This window comes from Chrysemys picta, chromosome 1 (assembly GCF_011386835.1).
Source record: "Chrysemys picta bellii isolate R12L10 chromosome 1, ASM1138683v2, whole genome shotgun sequence".
Classification (NCBI taxonomy): domain Eukaryota; kingdom Metazoa; phylum Chordata; order Testudines; family Emydidae; genus Chrysemys; species Chrysemys picta.
In genome coordinates this window covers 19,927,929-19,941,550 of record NC_088791.1, presented here as the reverse complement: position 1 = coordinate 19,941,550, position 13,622 = coordinate 19,927,929, and the positions used below count along the sequence as shown (strand labels likewise).

The 13,622-nt window shown below is 40.6% G+C and overlaps 1 protein-coding gene and 1 long non-coding RNA gene across 4 annotated transcripts in view; one reads left to right on the top strand and one right to left on the bottom strand.

Annotated features, from left to right (window-relative positions):
* LOC135972916 (uncharacterized) overlaps positions 1 to 5,640 on the bottom strand; it is a 48,937-nt gene extending 43,297 nt beyond the window's left edge. For both annotated transcript variants that reach the window (XR_010589541.1, XR_010589538.1), the window contains exon 1: positions 5,456 to 5,640. This is a non-coding gene — a long non-coding RNA (uncharacterized LOC135972916). The remainder of the gene's footprint in view (positions 1 to 5,455) is intronic.
* Positions 1 to 13,622, top strand: part of SEMA3A (semaphorin 3A) — a 412,334-nt gene that overhangs the window by 68,429 nt on the left and 330,283 nt on the right. The gene's annotated exons all lie outside the window — the stretch shown is intronic.

Genomic DNA, 13,622 nt, shown 5'->3' with positions numbered 1-13,622 from the left:
AAGAAGGAGAGGATGGAAGATGATAAAATATGGGTAGGATTTGATGAGAAACAGTCAAATGAAAAAGAGTCCCATTCAATTACATCATGTAATGGCAGACAGCTAAAAAGTGACAATTTTTTTAAGTGCTTATATACAAATGCTAGAAGTATAAATAATAAGATAGGTGAACTAGAGTTCCTTGTATTAAATGAGTATATTGATACAATAGGCATCACAGAAACGTGGTGGAATGAGAATAATCAATGGGACACAATAATAACAGGGTACAAAATATATTGGAATGACAGAACAGGTGGCGCTGGTGGGGGAGTGGCACTATGTGTGAAAGAAATCATAGAATCAAATGAAGTAAATCTCAAATGAACCAAACTCTACCGTAGAATCTCTATGGATAGAAATTCCATGCTCTAATAATAAGAATATAGCAGTAGGGATAGACATCTCTACCCTGATATAAAGCAACCCAATATAGCACGAATTCGGATATAACACAGTAAAGCAGCGCTCTGGGGGGGCAGGGCTGCGCGCTCCGGCGGATCAAAGCAAGTTCAATATAATGCGGTTTCACCTATAACACAGTAAGATTTTTTGGCTCCCGAGGACAGTGTTATATTGGGGTATACCTCAAATTAAATGTATACCTCAAATTAGAAAACATAGTAAGAGAACCAAAAAAGTGTCACCATGGCTAAACAACAAAGTAAAAGAAGCAGTGAGAGACAAAAAGGCATTCTTTAAAAACTGGAAGTTAAATCCTAGTGAGAAAAATAGAAAGGAGCATAAACTCTGGCAAGTGAAGTGTAAAAATATAATTAGGAAGGCCAAAAAGGTATTTGAAGAACAGCTAGCCAAAGACTCAAAAAATAATAGCAAAATTTTTTTTAAGTACATCAGAAATAGGAAGCCTGCTAAATAACCAGTGGGACCACTACATGATCGAGATGCTAAAGGAGCACTCAAGGATGATGAGGCTATTTTAGAGAAACTAAATGAATTATTTGCATTGGTTTTTACGACTGAGGAGGTGAGGGAGATTCCCAAACCTGAGTCATTCTTTTTTGGTGACAAATCTGAGGAACTGTCCCAGATTGAGGTGTTATTAGAGGAGGTTTTGGCACGAATTGATAAACTAAACATAATAAGTCACCAGGACCAGATGGTATTCACCCAAGAGTTCTGAAGGAACTCAAATGTGAAATTGCAGAACTACTAACTGTGGTTTGTAACCTATCATTTAAATCAGCTTCTGTACCAAATGACTGGAGGATAGCTAATGTGACCCCAATTTTTAAAATGGGCTCCACAGGTGATACCGGCAATTACAGGCCGGTAAGCCTGACTTCAGTACCAGGCAAACTAGTTGAAACGGTAGTAAAGAACAAAATTGTCAGACACATAGATTAACATAATTTGTTGGGGAAGAGTCAACATGGTTTTTGTAAATGGAAATCATGCCTCACCAATCTACTAGAATTCTTTGAGGGGCCAAGCACGTGGACAAGGAGGATCCAGAGAATATAGTGCACTTAGATTTTCAGAAAGCCTTTGACAAGGTCTCTCACCAAATGCTCTTAAGCAAAGTAAGATGTCACGGGATAAGAGGGAAGGTCCTCTCATGAATTGGTAACTGGTTAGGAAACAAAGGGTAGGAATAAATAATCAGTTTTCAGAATGGAGAGATGTAAATAGTGGTGCCCCCCAGAGGTCTGTACTGAGACCAGTCCTATTTAACATATTCATAAATGATCTGGAAAAAGGGGTAAACAATGAGGTGGCCAAATTTGCAGATGATACAAAACTACTCAAGATAGTTAAGTCCCAAGCAGACTGCGAAGAGCTACAAAAGGATCTCACAAAACTGGGTGACGGGGCAACAAAATGGCAGATGAAATTCAATGTTGATAAATGCAAAGTAATGCACATTGGAAAACATAATTCCAACTATATACATAAAATGATGGGGTCTCAATAAAGATCATGGAGTCATTGTGGATAGTTCTCTGAAAACATCTACTGAATATGCAGCGGCAGTCAAAAAAGCAAACAGAATGTTGGGAATCATTAAGAAAGGAATAGATAATAAGACAGAAAATATCATATTGCTTCATATTGTACCATAAATCCATGGTACATCTACATCTTGAATACTGCGTGCAGATGTGGTCGCCCCATCTCAAAAAATAAATATTAGAATTGGAAAAGGTTCAGAAAAGGGCAACAAAAATAACTAGGGATATGGAGCAGCTTCCATATGAGGAGAGATTAATAAGACAAGGCCTTTTCAGCTTGGAAAAGAGGCAACTAAGGGGGGATATGACAGAGGTCTATAAAATCATGGCTGGTGTGGAGAAAGTAAATAAAGGAGTGTTATTTACTCCTTCTCATAACACAAGAACTAGGGGGTCACCAAATAAAGTTAATAGGCAGCAGATTTGAAACAAACAAAAGGAAGTATTTTTTCCACACAACACAGTCAACCTGTGGAACTCCTTGCCAGAGGATGTTGTGAAGGCCAAGGCTAACAGGGTTCAAAAAAAGAACTAGATAAGTTCATGGAGGATAGGTCCATCAATGGCGATTAGCCAGGATGAGCAGGGATGGTGTCCCTAGCCTCTGTTTGCCAGAGGCTGGGAATGGGCAACAGGGGATGGATCACTTGATGATTACCTGTTCGGTTCATGCCCTCTGGGGCACCTGGCTTTGTCTACTGTTGGAAGACAGGATGCTGGGCTTGATGGACCTTTGGTCTGACCCAGTATGGCTGTTCTTATGTTTATCTGTCAGTGCAGTTTGGTGCTGGATCTGTATACCACCTTTGTGATTGGGCCAATCTCTATTAAGGGTTGAAACAAATCAAAACTAAATACTCCTAACCTTTGGGAATGTTTGGATCTAGAAATGAACTTTGTAATTCAGGGTCATCCAACTAAAAACATTGGCTATGTTTGTACTGGCCACAATTGCTCAAACTCTATAGAGGAGGAAAAGAAAGCTGAAGCCCAGTAGGCATTGGGGTAAATAACTGTTAACCTTCCCACACCCACAGTCAAATTACTAAATTAAATAACATGTCTGAGATCTGTTTTCATATATTCATCCTTGTCTGGGCCATGAGTAAGTCCAGTTTGACCAGATACCTAAAAATTCAAGTAATAGTCATGGACCAGAAAGACTCTTCTTTTTTGTGTTTAAATTATTGACTAGTGGAGTCTCAGAGTGGTGACATGACAGGTACTTAGAGGGTAGCCAACCACTAAACATAATTACATATGATATATTAGAAAATGTTAAACAAACAAACACTGGACTTATTAAATCTCTAGCTTTGGTTCCATTCGGGTGTTATTGGGATTCCAAATATAAATCCTTGCACCACTTATCTACCTCTTGCAGAAACATCGCGGGGCTTGACAAAGCAATTCTATTACAGTCAGAGCAAACTGGAAACAGGGATTAATTAGCCTAGGCACATGGCTGGCCATGAGAGCTACGTTTGAGAAGACCACAACAACAAAAAACCAAATAACACAGCATCTAACTACTAGCATAGGATCTGCAGCAGTCTAGTTAATTATCTCAACAATGCCTAACTCATAAGCTCAGAAGATTGTTTGACAATCCTGTTGGCTGTTCATCCTAGGAGACCACAATTAAAAGTTCTGGAAACAGATATAAAAAAGCAGAACTTTTAAAAAATAACATTCCTTTTTCCACAATTCTGGCTAACCCTTTGCTCACCATGTAATCTGAATATAAAACCAAACCTCCTCTTCCTGATGCTTGTGTAAACAATTGCAGCCCCTAATTAGCCACTGGTTTTACTTACCATGTTGCTATGCCACTGAAATATTCCAAGCTAGCCCAAATCCTCAATTGCCCATAGTATCTCTCTTGACTTCTATGTTACTCTGACTTTGTTTTATGGCATTTTAATCTGTGCTACAGAAAATAATGGGCAGAGAACAACAACAACCCCAAACTGATCTCTGAGTCTAAATGACCTTTCATGAACAATTCAAATGACCAATTTAGTGGCTGCTTTTGTTTCTGTGGCCTTCGCTACACTGGCAATTCACAGCGCTGCACTTGCTGCGCTCAGGGGTGTGAAAAAACACACACACCCCCCTCGAGCGCAGCGAGTGCAGCGCAGTAAAGTGCCAGTGTAATCAGAGCCTGCAGCTGCTCACTCGCAGCGCTGCAAGCTATTCCCCTCGGAGAGCTGCTCACTCGCAGCGCTGGCGGCGCGACTACACTCACGCTTCACAGCGCTGCCGCAGCAGCGCTGTGAATCCACAAGTGTAGCCAAGGCCTTAGTGATCTTCTTTGCTTAAATGTCTCTTGCACTAAAAAACGTTAGGAAGACAAGACTTAATTTCCCCCATATTTAATGTATAACAGTGCTGGCATTTTTAACTGTGTGGGGGGAGTTAGAAAGTCCTCCATGGGTGTGGGAGGGTGGGGAATATAAAAAATGAAAAAACCTAAATAACGCTAAAGCTTCTCTAGATCTATAAATATCTGCTCCATGTTAAAAAAGGAAAGAAACAAACAAAACCCCACCACCCCAGGAATATGTTTATCCACAAATACTTTTCCATGAATTTAATCTCTAGAAAATATAACTCCAGCCTGAACTCCCACCCTCTCCCTGTACACCAGTTGTCATACTATTATACCAGAGTATGTCTTCTGCATTTCCAGCCTTGACTGAAAACCCTTATCTACCATGCTGGCCTTCAAGCAACTCATCACATATGACAGGTTTCAGAGTAGCAGCCGTGTAGTCCATGAAAGCTTATGCTCTAATAAATTTGTTAGTCTCTAAGGTGCCACAAGTACTCCTGTTCATCACATATGGGCTACTGTCCCAAATTCAAATTCTTCTTTTGTTATCTACTTGCTGTGACAGGATCCCCGGGGTGCAGCCTGGGATTGTGGAACCGCTGTGCCACCTTAACTGTTTCGCACAACGCTTTGCAAGTGACAAGCAGCAAACCCCTCCAATGCCGTTATCACTCAGCGCAACCATATGTACAGTCCCACACCCAGGTACATTGCATGAATGCTCTCAGAGCCACTCATGAATCACACAGATTAAGACCCCAGCCAAATCCCCCCAGCTCCCAACCTTGTACCTGAGCAATATACCATCTTGCACTGCTCAAGACCCTTTCTTGAGCAATTCTAGTTTATTAATTGGTTCACCACTTCATTAATGGAAAGGGGACATACACCAGCGTTTGCAAACCTGAGCAGATTTACCAAGCAGTTCAGGCAAACTCACTGGTAAAGATAAACAGTAAAGCAAATGTATTGATTACAAAAGATAGAGTTACGTTATAATAAGTGATAGGCAAAAAGTCAGAGTGGTTACCAAATAAAATATAAGCACACAGTCTATACTCTCAACCCTATTAGACTGGACAACATTTAGATTAAGCAGTTTTCTCACCCCACTGGATATTGCAGTTCATAGTACACAGGTTTCACCCTTGAAATCTGGGACAGTTTCCTCTGTTAGAGTCTTCAGTCTTCTCAGTGTCCTTGTTGCTTGCAGCACACGTGGGGGGAGGAGAAAAGGCAAAGCATGGGGCCACTGTGTTCTGTTTTATACCCTTAGTCCATGTGCTTGGGGAGCACAAGTCCAGGTATGTCTGGTGGGCATTGCTGAGTCACCAGCAAGGCCGGCTCTAGGCACCAGCCCCCGGCGCTCTGGCCGCCCTCCCCCCCGGCGCCCTCCCCCCGGCTGCCGGGGGGAGAGCGGCGAGCCCTGGCTGGGGCTCTCCCCCCGGCCGCTGGGGGGGGAGAGCGGCAAGCCCTGGCTGGGGCTCGCCGCCCTCTCGCCGCCCTGCCCCCTGTGCTCTGGCCGCCGGGGGGAGAGCGGAGCCCGGGCCGGGGCTCGCCGCCCTCCTCCCAGGGCTCCGGCCGCCCTCCCCCCCAGCGCCCTCCCCCCAGGGCTCTGACTGCCCTCCCCCCCCCCCCCCCCCGTAGGGGGGGGGGGACGGCCAGCGGCTTTTTTGCCTGGGGTGGCAAAAAAGCCAGAGCCAGCCCTGGTCACCAGGCAAGATTGAACAGTTCCCCTGGTGTGGCTTTGTGCAAGTAAGTAATTGAATTGTAGCTCCCTTTCTGGATAATGGCTGTTGATAGTTGTTCGACACCTGCCCAGGCATTGGTGATCCCCTTTGTTATTGTCTTTGGGGAGCTAGTATCTGGGCGCTTCCCAAACCCACAGCATATTTTAGTGACACTCATACAACACAATTCTCATAACTTCATATGCATTAATGATATACATATTTAGATGGAACAGTGGGTTTCAGCAGATCATAACCTTTCCCCTGATACATCACATGGCATGCTTTATATGCAATATCACAATTATATATAAATGAGGAATATGGGGCTTACAGCATGCTCCCCGAGGTATAGAGTGTCACACTTGCACACAGAGAGAATAACTATAGATCATCTTGTTATCCTCCAGGCACTTTCCAGAAACAACTCTAAGATCTGCCATTCTACTATGAGCCAGACAGTCCAATCTAATTAATCATCAGCATGATTGTAATATTTCACAATGACCTTTCCTTATTCCTCCTTAATATGACTCTGATACGGCACCTTAAAAGATTTTGCATCTAGCTATACTATCTCAGAACACACCATAACATAATTATCTAATTCATCATACAACTATTTCACTGAATGAATACATCTCCATCTCTCTTCCTCTCTGTTTTATTCATAAGACATTTACCATCTTGAATCACCTTCAGTCTCTAACCTGAAATTCCCAGTCATCAGTTGTATCATGTACCCCAGTAGGAGACCTTGAAACCTTCAAAGAAAATTCTGTAGAACAATTGTGCTTTCAGTGCTAACCTGCTTTTAATGGAAAATTTGCTCTGAGCAGTCTCAACCTTGTTCCCATGCTTGATCTCCTTTTAATCAAAAGCATGTGGGGACATTGTGAAACCCCTACGCCCCTTTCATTTGGTTTGTCACCTGATGGGGCACTCAGTGCCTTGATTTTCTGTGTGAGAGCATACAAACTCAGATCATCTCCATTAGAAATTTGTATGATTCCAGACATTCCAAGGAGCATCCAAACATTTGGATACTTATGATTCTTTTGTGCCCTTTCCCATCCAGACTGTAAAACTCACTCTAATGTGCTCCCTCCAAAATTCCTGGTTTTGCCTAGCTTCATCTTGGGGAAGTTGGTCAACCTACTCTCCTAATACAAGAGGGAATCCTCTTGTAAAGGGCAAGTTGCATGACACACTTTCCCCATCTTGGAAAGGTTCTTCATCGGTGTTTGGATGACCTGCACTCATGTAGTAAGCAAATACCACTGGGACCCAGTAATCCCTATACTGGAACACTGAGTTGTCATTTTAACATCTCATAACTCTAGGTCTTTTCTGTATTTTATTTGGCTCCATCAGCTCTATATAGTACCATCATGTAATCGTCACTATGTAGGTTATTTTATACAAATAGCTGGTTTTCTAAGTGCAGAGTATCTTTTTCACAGTCTTAGGTGAGATACTAAAGTACTTTCTTCTCCAGATGCTCTGGGCATAGAAATCCCATTGATTTCAACGGCACTTCTATGAGAAGCATCTACAGAATCAGATGCTAAGATAGCACATTGATAGGAAATTGTATTTAATATAGTGTGTGACTAGATAGTTATTGACCAATTAAGAATGCCAGTGATTTCTAAAGACACATTCTGGTGTCACCCTTGTTTAATTGGGACATGCCAATGCATGATGAATGTGGTGCATACTATGCTTGTCTAATTTTTCAACTAGGATAGAGTTTGTCAACATAAAATGTGTTTTTTCCTCATTTAAAGTTCTCTGGAGAAACATCTGCACATAGCAAGATGCTGACTACTCGATTTGACTGGAGTGATTTATAAAATTATCAGTACAAAGGGACAAATCTTGAGACCCTTACTCAACTTTTACTCAACCTGATCTCAATCAAATCACCCACTAAACTCATTGAGTACGGATACCAATGTTTGACTGAAAGCATATCTATGGACTTTATATTAATCCTTCCTACAAATTATGGCCCTGATTACCTTGGTACTTAAGCATCTGAGTAGTACTATTGACTTCAATTTAAATCCATTGACTTCAATTTATTCCTGACATTTCAGTAGGACATTTCACTTACTTAAGGTTGTACACATGCTTAAGTACCTTTTTTAACCAAGACATAATTCTGCTATTATGATTTTAATTGGCTAGTTCATTATTTTTTAATCCTTAATTATTTTTCTAGCTTGACAGTCAGCATATCTTTTGGAGAATAGTTACTTATCATTTCTTTTCTCCACTTTCTAATCAAGATTGCTATTGTCCTCACTCTAAGATCAATTTTAAGACATGTTGGGCTAAACTCGGGTGGTTAACTATCATCACACTGGCAGTTACTCACAAGCTGTTGTCATAGTTTTGAATGTTGCTGTTTCATACATAACAGGAAAACTATGTTTAACTAATATCAAGGCAGGGAAACAAACTAAAAAAAAACACCCCCCAAACTCAGGAAATTCAGATTTAAGAATAAAATTCTACCTGTAATTCTTTCTGCTTGGACCCTGTAGCATATACACACCCCTTGATTCAGATGCACAATTCCTGTTAATACCAAAATGGTACTGTGCCTTTCTTGAGATAAAATGTCTTTGGTGAGAATAATAATACTTGACTCATAGATCCTTCATGTCCAAAGTGCTTTCTAAATTGACTTTGATCATATGTATGTGTTAAGGAGAAAATGTACCCAATGATCAAACCCATCAATAAACACGTAACATCATTAATTACATAGGGCCTGAAAGACTAAGTGGTATGAGTCAGGACTCTTGGTTCTCTTCTTGGCTATGCAACTGATTGGCAATGTGCTGATGGGCCCGTCAGCTAACTGTAACTCTAATCCTCAGTTTACCCAACACTAATCCGAGTATGATGCTTCCCTATCCCACATGCTGTAAGTAGCTAATGTTTTCAAAGTGCTTTGAGATATGTGGATGAAAGGTGCTTTAGTAGTGTTGTCTGACGCTTTTATTATTGAGAATATTAGATCCAACCACTTCTGCTGATTTTTGACAACATTTATTATCAGTTTTACACATTTTAAAAATTATTTGTTATTCAGCAGTATCTAGAGTTTCCAATTAGGGTTTGAGGTTGCATTGTGCGGGGCAGTGCCTGCACAAGTCATTCCCAAAAGGGCTTACTGTCTAAGCATTTGCTGAGAGATGACAAGTGGAGAAAACAAAATTGGGGTGGGGGAGGAAAAGTACCCATAAGACAATCATGCTTGATACAGTAAAAAGTCAAAACCCTCTAAGGCTGAAATCCTGGCCCCACTGAAGTCCATGGAAGTTTTCATAGATTCATAGATTCATAGACTTTAAGGTCAGAAGGGACCATTATGATCATCTGGTCTGACCCCCTGCACGCTGCAGGCCATAAAACCGTCCCCGCCCCTTCCCTGGACTCTGCTGCTGAAGTCCCCAATCCTGTTATTAGTGACCTCAATCGGCAGAGACCCTCCCGCTAGAGATCCCTGCCTCATGCTGCGGAGGAAGGCGAAAAACCTCCAGAGACTCAGCCAATCTGCCCTGGAGGAAAATTCCTTCCCGACCCCAAATATGGCGATCAGTAAGACCCCGAGCATATAGGCAAGAGTCTCCATCCTGACCCCTTGGGACCAGGATTTGCCACTGGGACCAGGATTTCACCCCAAGGGTCTAGACAATGTTAATCTCCTTGTGTTGTTGGGTTTATTACAGGACTGTTTGTTCTAGGAAAACATCTTTGAATCTAGGTTCCAATCCTGCAGGATTGAGGAGTTTTGCCATTGGCTTGCAATAGAGTAGGATTTTACTCCAGGCCCTGAAAACTCAACAGCATAAGCACCCGGCAGGCCTAATGCAGCAAAGATCTGTGCATATTCCTCCTCCTACCTGCCAAATAAGGTCATGCAAGACTACTGCCTTTTCCTTCGCTCAAACCACTCGATATTCTGCAAAGTTTTGTCCAAGGCAAAGTACATTTTAATCGTAGTAAAATTCCCTGTTTGTTTTTTAATTTTCTGAATTTATTTCTGGCTTTGATTTTCATTGGAACTATTTTCAACAGTTTGAAAACATTCTTTTCTATGCTGGCAAAATAATAATAATAATAAAAAAGGATATGGGTCTTTCATTGAAATGAAAGGCACTTTCCATCTTCCAAAACCTGCCTATTGACATGTGGGACAAACAAGCCATATGTTTTGCTTTTCATGCATCTGGCAAAAATCTGATTTTTTTTTTGCTATGTTTCTCCAGTGATAATTGATTCCATAAAACTGACATTCGTATATTTCCCCTCAATCCTTTCCCTCCCCATCTTTCTGGCCAAATCTACTATTTTTACCATCACTCATCATGCTTCCTTGTCTCTTTCCTCTTATACCCAGGCTGTAATTCCAGAGCATAAGACATTTTTTACAACATAGATAAAATCATAGTCAGTTCTTTAGTCTAGTAAGAAAAGGCACTAAAAGAACCAGTGGTTAGAAACTGAAACTAGACAAATTCACACTAGAGAGAAACAAAATTTTAAACCAATGGTAATTAGCCATTGGAACCATTTATCTAGGGATGTGCTGGGTTCTCTGTTATTTGAAATCTTTAAATCGAGACTGGATAGCTCTAAAAGACATGTTCTAGCTCAAACAGAAGTTATGGACTTAATAAAAAGATTGCTGAGTGAGATTCTGTGGCCTGTGTTATGCAGGAGGTCAGACTACAATGATCATGATGGTCCCTTCTGGCCTTAAAATCTGTGAATCTATTAAATTTGTCATCTAGTTCTCCTGCTAGAACCCAAGTCCATGCTTTGCTCATCTTTCACTTTCCTTTTCTGGCCATCCTGCATCTTGCCTCCCTCCCCAACAATCCATCCAAAATACTGCAGCTAAAGTCATTTTTCTGCTGCCAAGATCACGTCAGTTACCTGATAAAATCCTTTCACTGGCTTTCCCTTGCCTCCTGAATCAAAGTCAAGCTTCTTGTCCTCCTCCTCAAGGCTCACCCGAACTACTTTGTTTAAATCTCTCCTTTTGTTGCCTATTTTCTCTGCTCCAATCAAGCATCCATCCTAAATGCTCCCTTCCAGGTAATCTTCAACAATTTTTGCATTGCAAATGGCCATCCTCTTCTCATTTACATTATTCTTAAAATAGAATCCTTCCTAGATTCATTTAAGTGAAAATTCATCTAAGAAGTATAATTGCCTAAAAGAATCTTTTTTCTCTTTTGAGATTAATTTTCATTTGGTCAGCCAGTGTATCCTGGGCCCAGTTTATATCATCTGCCTTATTTACAGATTGAAAGCTCCTTGAGACAAAGGTTCCATTCATTTCCAGCCCCTTAGATATCATAACACAATGTAAAAGGTGAAATCCTGGCCCCATTGAAGTCAATGATAAAATTATCACTAGGGCCAGAATTGTATCCAAGGAGTTATCATAGGCTCTTTATTGTCTGAATGGACTATACATATGTATTTATGGTATTTAAAATGTAAATTATTCATCATAGACATATAGTAAAGTGTTCCTTGGGTTCATTCAGAGCTGGATATCTGTAGTGGTCGTCCATGGTGACACTGAACTGGCCATCCCCTACACATAACATTTGCATGCTTCTGGTCTGCCTTCGCACACTGAGGCCTGGATCCTGCAACATTTAAGCACATGCTTGACTTTAAGCATGCGAGCAATCCCACTGTCTTCAATCAGATCTCTCATGTGAGTTAAGTTACGCTAAGCACATGTTTGCAGGCTGGAGCCCAAAATCCTTATTTTTAGCATATGATATAATGATCCTAATCCCCAAAGGCCTCTGGGCACCTTATCAAAAATTAAATAAAACAATATTTTCAAAATAGACATGTCCCAAATAAACCATAAAATCACCAGACTGTGGAACGAAAAGAAGAAGAAAAAAAAACTTTCTGGAGTAAAGCTACACCACATGTGAAGGCTGAAATCATGCAGGCAATGTTTCCTTTCTGTTTCTAACATGTCAATGTTCAGTGTGCTAATCCATGTCTCGAACTAGCAACTTGCAGTTTTGAGTGATAAGAATGCAAAAAAGCAGCAAAATTGACTAGTTTGACCATTTGGTAGAATCTGGAGACTCAACTGAAAAGCAGAAATACTATTTGTCCATAGAATTTGAATAAATAGTCACTGGGAAGATAAGGCCAGACACTGGTGTACATTGGCATAGAACAAGTGAGCTATATTTAATTACACCAAGTGAAGATTTGGCCCAATATTTTATAATGGAAGTACAGTCATAAGCTCCAGATGTTTCTGTTTAAGTTTATAGAACTTTTGTTGGTGTGTAGGTTTTGCCAATATGTTCCAAAGCGACAAACTTGGCATACCAAAAAAACTCCTTTGGAGGTCATCAGGAGTTTTGGGTGCCTCTGGACTGAAGGACTGGACCTAAAAACTGTTGTGATACTATACAGGCACAATGTTGAAATACTATGGTTACTATAAAACAAACCAACAAACAAACTAAGGCCCAATCCTAATGACATTTATGTATGTGAGTAACTCTCCTTACTCAACTAGTTTCACTGGGATTTTCTGTCTCATTAATTACTTACAGGAGTGAGAAATCTATGCCCAACCTTGAAAGTCATCCATTGCAGTTATATGTGATACACTGACTAGGGCACCAGATTGTGATTCAAGAGACATGAGTTATCCTTTGGATGTTTCATTAACCGTATACAGTGTAAATTGGGATCTTGGGAAAAATCACTTGGAGCAAAACAGCCCTCTGATTTTGAGTAGCTCATAGGCTGGGTAAGAACAAACTTCTGTTCACTGGTTCACAGGCAGCTGAGACTTCAGATTTGGTTGCCTGGCAAAAATTGCCTTGGGTCTGTGTTCTCATTCACTCAAGTAAATTGAAATAAATAAAATATTGTAGTTTCTGTGATTGCCATTATGCTTCTCCTCTTATGGACTATTGAGGCAAGGTTTCTCATTTTTAGTCTCCTGTTTTAGTGTGTCTGACATGCTCATTATTATCATTCAAATTAATATTTATATTACTAATGATGAACTTATATTGTGTTAATGACAAGGCCTTAATCGAGAGTGAAGCTTGTTGTGCTGGGCACTGTTCAAACATATAAAAGACAGTACTTGTCCCTGAATAAATATTGTGGATTGTTATTGTCATTATTTGTATTATCGTTGTGCCTAGGAGCCCTGGTCATGGTCCAGGACCCATTATCCTAGATGCTGTACAAACCTAGAATAAAAAGAAAGCCTCTGCCCCAAAGTACTTACAATCTACACATGCCCATCTGGACTGAAATCTAGATAATCTAATGCAGTACTGCTCTAGTCTAATCCAAGACTAATTTTAGATGCTCACTCTATTTCCATAAATACGTTTTGTTCCTTGTATCCCTCAAAACCAGTAGAAAATAGTCTTATGAAACTAGAAATTATCTGCACTTGAGCTATTACATAAGAATGGCCATACTGGGTCAGACCAATGGTGCATTTCGTCC